This window comes from Limulus polyphemus, unplaced genomic scaffold (assembly GCF_000517525.1).
Source record: "Limulus polyphemus unplaced genomic scaffold, Limulus_polyphemus-2.1.2 Scaffold652, whole genome shotgun sequence".
NCBI classification, from domain to species: Eukaryota; Metazoa; Arthropoda; class Merostomata; order Xiphosura; family Limulidae; genus Limulus; species Limulus polyphemus.
In genome coordinates, this window is record NW_013666262.1 from 26,115 (window position 1) to 34,297 (window position 8,183).

The 8,183-nt window shown below is 33.7% G+C and overlaps 1 protein-coding gene across 1 annotated transcript in view; it reads right to left on the bottom strand.

Moving 5' to 3' along the window:
• Nucleotides 1-1,163: 1,163 nt before the first annotated feature.
• Nucleotides 1,164-8,183, bottom strand: part of LOC106459720 (cytoplasmic FMR1-interacting protein-like) — a 252,512-nt gene continuing 245,492 nt past the window's right edge. The window contains exons 25-26 of the mRNA XM_022386248.1: nucleotides 4,716-4,801; nucleotides 1,164-1,312 (exon numbers count right to left, since the gene is read on the bottom strand). The gene's annotated coding sequence lies outside the window, so the exon portion shown is untranslated. The remainder of the gene's footprint in view (nucleotides 1,313-4,715; nucleotides 4,802-8,183) is intronic.

An 8,183-nucleotide genomic window follows, 5' to 3' on the forward strand; every position in this document is an offset into this window, starting at 1 on the left:
AAACTGAGAAAATGTTTGTAGACAAGCCCTGTCAGTAATCCAGAAAAATAAATTGAGTCAGCCTTTTCATGGAGTTTATTTACATATTAATTCTTTTTAAATCTAAATAAAGGTTAAATTTTTTCAGGTTCAAAGATAAAATACATCATTGTTGAGAACATCTACTGTAGCATATGAATTCAAATGTCCTAGTGCATTTGTGGATATATTGGTTCAACCACTTGGCAATGAATGCAGATAAAGTAGCATACAAATTCAAGTTTGATGCTTCCAATAACAAATCAAGTACACCTAATTATGTTGTCAGTGAATGTATATTAGCAATGCATCATAGCCCACTACAGATTCTTCCAAAGGAAAGCAATAAGAAAAGATTCCATACAAAAGAGAGACTTCTGATTAGCACATTAAAACCACAACTTAATGGAACTAGCTTAGCAGTTAATCTCCTGCTGCATTATATTTCTATTTTGTTTTCTAGGTAAATTCAGTTTTCCTGAAATCATGAAATCTCTCCTGGTAAACAGTTTTTAAATTCCAGCTCAAATGTGAAATTACATTATATTATAATGCTGATACTCTCCCTTTTTTTTCTAAACTTTCAAAGCCATCTGGAAATCTTGTTTAAACTTCTAACAACTTATGCAATATCACCCACAACTCTTCAGACTGATTGAATTTTGCATGAACAACAAAAATATACCTTTTTTGGAGGACAAAATTCTATACTATGTATAATTTTGAGTTTCACCTTTTTCTATTTTACAGTTTTGAATTCATTACTGTACTAATTGTTTTAGCCCAAATAATACATTTCCACTGAAAGCAATAGATCCTTATTTATTACGATGCTATTTTCAATATAAGTGAAGGATATATATAAGTTATTGAAATTGTTATACGTAGATTAAACTACTTTGTTATATACTAAAATATCATTCATACAATGTTCACAAATAATGCCTAATTTGTTATTCTTCTGAGACAAGTGTATTTTTTAATAGATATTAACAGAAGAATATTATAATAAAGTATAGATGAAAAACTCTTTCAGTTTTCAATCATTTACTTCAAACAATTAAAAAATGCAAAATTTGTAAGTGGTTAATATTTGTTTTCATTTTCTGTTTGTAAATGTAGTAATACACTATATTCTAATTTTATTACTCATACATTTATTAACCAATAAGTTCATACACTATTAAAATAAATCTGTGGTTTTTGTGACACTACAATAATTGTGACAATAATTTTCTACAAATCTTTCTTTACTGGCACTTTACAGGCTAGTAAGGAAATGCTTCTTGATGATCTATAAGTATAAAAGTTTAACATTTCAATTCATTTATTGCAGGACAACTTATCATAATCTAAAAAATGCCACACATTGCCAACAAAACTGTGGAACAATGCAAAAATGATCTACAATAGAAGTGGTTTATTTTAGCACTTAAAAATACAGTATAAAAATCCATTAGATTCAGCTATTAAAGTGTCACACTTTCATGCAGTAAAAACATAAATAATACAAGAAATGCATTTGAAAAGTATTTTTTCTCCTTTTGGGTTAATTTGTTTACCATGAAAAAGTTTTACTGGGTTATCTCAAGATGAATGTACTTATGTACAAGAAATTAATTAGTAGAATAATACAGTATATTATAAATTAAATTTTTCTTCAGATATTGCATAGATACATAGCAAACCAAATTGCAAATTTCAGTTACAAAGAGATGTTCACTGATAGAATAGTAATTCTAATTACAAAAAGATTTTCTCTGACATAATAATAATAATTCTAATTACAAACATTTTTTCTCATATAATAGTAATTCTAGTTTACAGTGAGATATTTTCTGATGTAATAGTAATTCTAGTCACAAAGAGATGTTCTCTGATGTAATACACTAATTTTCCAAATATAATATTAATTTTTTTCACTAAAGATTTATCTAGAAGTTTGGGTGTGTGTATATGGTGAATCTCAATGTTTTTTACAGCCAGTCTAGATCATCTTTGTGAATGATAATGCACATTTACTAGAAATGTCACATTTTGATGGAATGTCTTATTAATTCTTTCTGTTTCTAAGACATAAATGACAATTGTCTCCTGTCTTCATTCATTTTCAGTATTTTTTAAACATGATTTTTGAAATAAAATGATCAAAAAGCTAAGTCCTGTGATTCTTAAGGGTTTTTTAAATGCACACTTAGAAATGTTTGGAAATACAAAGTTAGTTATTGTTACATTACATTTGATATCCAAAACTACAAATCACTTTCAGTAAAACCTTCAAATTCTGAGTCTGAATCACTGTTCTTGAATAGTTGGCAAATCTTGTCTAACATCTCGTCACTATAAACAGTACCACTGCCATATATTAAAGGAAAAATTTTCAATTAAGATGTTGAATTAAAAATTTTGACTTTTTGTCTACAAAAGACATGTAATGTTTACTAAAAGCTTGAAAACTTTTGTGAAGATAAACAAAACATATTAAAAGTTATAGTATGGAAACTCTGAAGATCAACTTGGGGTTTATGTGGTCTGTTGAACTGACCGAGTCTGTAGCGAGAGAGTTAAGAGGAGTTCTGTTACGAGTTGTTAGGTATATTCTTAAATCAACCTTACAAAATCAAAATTGCCCTGTTCTCTTTAAGCACTGAACTAAGTGTTAGTATTTGACTATCAAGAGCCAATGCAGCTTTGTTGTGTTAGGCTTTGATTTCATGATGTATTCTTAAATCAGTCTTATAAAATCAAACCTGCCATTTTTATGCATGTGCAGGGACGAAATGTCTCAGAACAAACTACACATATCACACTGTAGCAAAGCTGTTGTAGACGATCATGACTAATGAACACTGGTTGTAAGTTGGTTTTTGAGAATGTTTATATGCAAACATAGCAAGCACTACAATAAACAAGCAATTACAGATTATACAACACTTTAACATCCTTGTCATTAAAATGATTACTTTGATCAAAGAATTGCAAAAGTCCAGGTGTGTATTATTTATGGTAATAAGGCAAATTTGATTCTTTGTTCATGAAAGTAGTGGATATTACATTTGGGAGCATATTATATTTGGAAAATTACACTAGTCATCCTAGTTATAAAGAGATGTTCTCTGATGTAATAATAATAATTCTAGTTACAAAAAGACGTCCTCTGATGGACTAGTAATATTTTGGAGAACTAGATGTACTCCAACTTTAAGCAACTTCTAGTAGTCTTTGGAGAAAATTATGAAATGGTTATAATATATGCTAACATGATTCTTATTGGCTACACATAAAATATATTGTTTATGTTTTACTTAATGAAGGCCTTGAAAAGTGCAATAAAAAGTCATCATAACATTATTCAGATTAATATGCAGAAAACGAGTTAAAAGATTTCAAAATGAGAATACGCTTCTTCTTGAACTATAAAAACAAAACAAAAACTATATACCCTTTTCTGAACTAAGCTTTAGTTTACTTGTTTAATGAATTAACCAAAAATACATAGGCGTGATGGAATGTATATAGTATATCTTTAACCCATTATAAGAAAAAAACAATATATTTTACTAGAATATATGCATTGAAATATCCTTTCTTGAAAGATTAGAGGTATGGTAAGCCTTTACAGAAATCACAATGGTATTTTAAACTTTTTGAAAATCATTTGGAACTCTTTTTAGTGACAGTTAAGGATCCTGACTTCACATCTCTATAATTCACGAATTTTAAGACATAAAATAATCCTATAAATCTTAAAGATTTAATGTTTTTAAAAACTTTTATATGGTTCAAAGACTAAAAGACACAAAAACTGGTTACAAAAACTGTAAATATAAGTGGATATGTAGTTTAAAATGTAGGTTTGAATATTCCCGAAAGATTATAATAACTGCAAAAATGGTGGCTTATATCAAAAGGCATTAAAAAAACACTAAAATGCATGACAAATGAATAGTCACAACACAAAGCTGAGAAAACAATTCAATGCAATGCATGATTCTACTGGAGACAAGAGAAAAACATGAAGCTCTGAAAAGTTTATGAAGGAAGATGTAAAAGATGTTTGATGTTGTACATGGATTTTATTCATAGTAAAAATTGATATTAACGCCTCAAATGAAATACATTTATTGTTATTGTTATTTTGTAACTAATTATTAGGGAGAAAAGTGACAAATAAGTGCATATGAAAAAACAAAACACATAAAATATTTAACAGTCAGTCTTCTAACAAATGCAGTGATGCATGACAGAAATCAAACATCAGAAATATTGTATCTGTATGCAACTTGAACACACTATTGACTGAAAAAGAAAGAGCAAAATTACTTACGTGTGATGCATATTCTACCTGTTTTTCTAAATATCTATCCATTTACTGTATTTGGAAATTCACAGAATTAAACCTAATAACATATGCATTTTCATATGTTATTTTTTCTTTTGCAAAACTGCACTAATGAATGAAAGTTTACATTCCAAAAGTGCTTGGGTTATTCAGTTTCTGTCAATGTGAAATATATATATATATGTTCAAATACTTTCAAATCTGCCATTAAATCTTTACTAGGACATTTAAAAAGAATTAGAAAACAAAATAACTATGGTCACAAACTAATAAATCAATTCTAATGGCAAAAACCTTACAAAACATAACAAAGATAATTTTGCTTATTCAAAACAAATATAATTTTATTACATACTGAAAGGAACCAGTATCTCAGTTTCTTCATCATTTAAAACATTGACCAGTTGCTGTAATCCTAAATATAAATCAGGAAACAGGTTTCTGCAAAAAAAAAAAATTACAACATTAAATCACATTAACATTTCATAATAAAAACTATTCCATAGATAATCATGAATCTCAGCTTTTACAGTACATGTTTAAGATTGACTTCTCCTTCTGTCAATATAAGATACAGACCTATTATATTTGTTCATAAATTTTAAAATTTTCAATAAATATTTATCATTTTGTTTCATTAATTTGGTAAAAACTTTTACGTCTTCATGTATCAAAAATATAAAAGGCTAAATACACAAAAGAAAATTCAATTCTGAATGGTAAAAATGCGAGATACAAAGTGCATCATGTTGTAGAAATGTATATAACAACAAATGTAATAACATATTGTTACGTCTCCGTTCGTTAGTTGATTTTCCGTAACTTCGTTCCCATGAAACTTTAGCGACACAAGTCCTTTCTTAATAAAACTGGTTTATTCTTTTTGAATACAACTTTACGATATACTTATTTTCAACAGTCGCTCTATAACAAACGCTATAACAACGAACTTCAACAATACTTTCTGACTGCAGTTCAATTACTCACTACCTACACACACTGTCCCGTCACGTTATGAGCATCTTATATATATATATATATATACCAGACTAACATATATCTAGTAAATGCTAGGGCACTCACTAATGAACAGAATATTTCTAGAAAATAGGTGACGTGACCTCGCTGACGCAACACTGCCCCCTCCTTGGTATTGTTCGTTTCAAACAATAGCCACATACAATAAACCAACAACAATTAACAATAACTTAATTAAATGTACAGAATTACAATCACAAAATTACAATTCAACAAAGTCTCTTAATTTTATGGGATGTATCTTCTTCCGTACTGGTCTCCGTCTCGTTGGCTTCTGCTTCACGTGGGGTTCATCTGCATCATCAGGAAATGTCCTATCGTCAGTAACAGTCACATCAGTGGTAGTAACTTTATCAAGAGCTTCACTGTTTCCCTTCTCAAAACTGAGTAGAGTTTCTTCTTCGACGGTGGCTTCTTCAGGTGGCACGTCTTCAGCAGCGTCATTTGTTCTGTTGTCCACTTCGTCCCAACTGAAATGTCCTGGACCGTGATAGCGCCAAAGCCTGTTGGCATGCACCACTTTTGGCTTACCTCGCCGACCACATTTTACCCAGAAAGTCACGTCTGAGAGACGGTCCACTATGTCATATGGGCCTTCCCATGGAGAAGACAACTTAGGAGACTTCCCTTTGGTCTTCCTGGGATTATTCAACCATACCTTGTCTCCTGGTACAAAGCTGACTTCAGTAGATCTCTTATCATAATATAGCTTCATCGAATCAGCAGACGTTTTCAACTTTGAACTTTGATGGTGAATATCATCCATCCTTTCCGATAACACTTCCACAAACTCTGACACATTCTCAGGCAACTCTTCATAAGGTGGGTGTCCCATATGCTTGGGTCCCCTTTTTGCACTACATGTACTGCATGTCCTGCACCATTCTTCCACATCTCGCCTCATACCTATCCAGTAAGATCTTTGTCGTATGTGACTCAATGTCTTCTTGATTCCGAGATTTCCTCCTGTTAAATTATCATGGGATTGATGCAGCACAACTTCCCGTAACTTCCTCAGTATAACCGTTTGCCAAGTCGTCAATTTCCCATCTGTAGTTCCCATCTCCGGAGAAAAATACCATCTTCAAGCTTTAACTGGTCCCATTGTGTCCAATAGTTCTTTGTCACAGGGCTTAGACTAGACACCTTCTCCCAAGCAGGGCGCAAAACACTTGTTTTTAGGAAATCAATCATCGGCTTCAAATCTTGGTCTTTTTCCTGTTCTGCTTTGATATCTATATTTGGTTTCACTTCACCATCATCAACTCTTTCAGTCGGCTTGACTTCAGCTTGATGGCACCTAATTTGTTCAACCTCTCTTTTAACAGTTACCGGAACTTGGCCTTTGTTATTTCCAAACGTCATTTTATCAAAATCAATTACCTACTACAGGAAAATCAACAACAATGGCAAGAGGTACAAATGGAAAACATCAGTAAATTTAAAAGCGAATTACATACGTTAAAGAACGATTTGTTGTGTATTACACAAGGAGAATACATTGACCATCGACTTAATCAGCCCCAGATAATGGCAAACCCCTTACAGAGCTCGCAGCTAAACCCTAATACAGACATATTCAGTCCCGTTAGAAGTCACATCCCAGATATGAATAGGAGTGATCCAGTGTGAAGGAAGCCACAGGAATTCGATGGGAAGGCACCGTGGGAAGCATATAGAGCACACTTTGAGCTACTGGCAGAGATGAATGGATGGACAGAGGAACAGAAAGCTGTATATCTGGCAACGAGCTTGAAGGGACAACCACTGGAAATACTTGGACATTGACAGCAGCCGACAGACACAACTACAGAGCACTGGTAGAGGCTCTGGAACTCAAGTACGGAACCCAAAACCAGTCAGAAGTCTACAGGGCCAGGTTCAGGACGACAGTCCGTGGGAAAGGGGAGAGCCTACAAGAGCTGGCACAGGACTTGGAGAGCATGGCACACAAGGCCTACCCAACTGCACCACCCGATCTCCTCAAGTTGTTGCTGAGGGATCAGATTGTAGATGCCTTGGACAGTCCATACCTTAAGATACAAGTGAAGCAAGCACACCCCTCTACTATGCAGGATGCAATGGCCAGAGCACTCGAATTTGAATCCTACGTTAAGTCCAGCACAGAGGTACCGAGGTTGGCACAGTCATCTGGATTCAAGGCCAGAAAAGGACAGCTTTCAGAGAAGTTTGAGGGACTTTGCTGGCACTGTAACAAACCTGGGCACAAGAGAGCTTAATGCTGGCAACTTCAGCACAGGGGAAATGATACAGCAGGAAAGGCTGCTACCCAGAAAGGCTGTTGGAACTGTGGGGAGCAAGGACATCTGAGGAGCCAGTGTAGGATGAATATTACCAACAAGTCGGCCTTAAGGTGACCAGTTGTGGTTGGTGTTGAGCGACGCCCACCAACCCCCATCACGAAAATCCCAACAGCTAGGTGTAAAATGCCAAGCAGACACGGTGTCTATGTGACAGGAAAGCTGGATGGCCAAAGATGCAACTTTGTCATAGACTCTGCGTCTCAGCAAACCCTTGTGAGCATCAAGGTGTTAGATCATGAAGGAGTACCAGAAGCCATACAGAAGCTTTATGGTGTGACAGGACATTCTACAAGGATATGGGGACCAGTGTGGGTAACTATTGAGCTCATGGGCATAGAGGACAGACAGAAAGTATACTTGGCTGACATTGAAGATGAATGCATATTAGGATTGGACTATCTACTACCAAGGAAGTTTCTGCTGACTTTCTTCCTGTTTCCTTTCTTGGTTCCAGTTGCCAC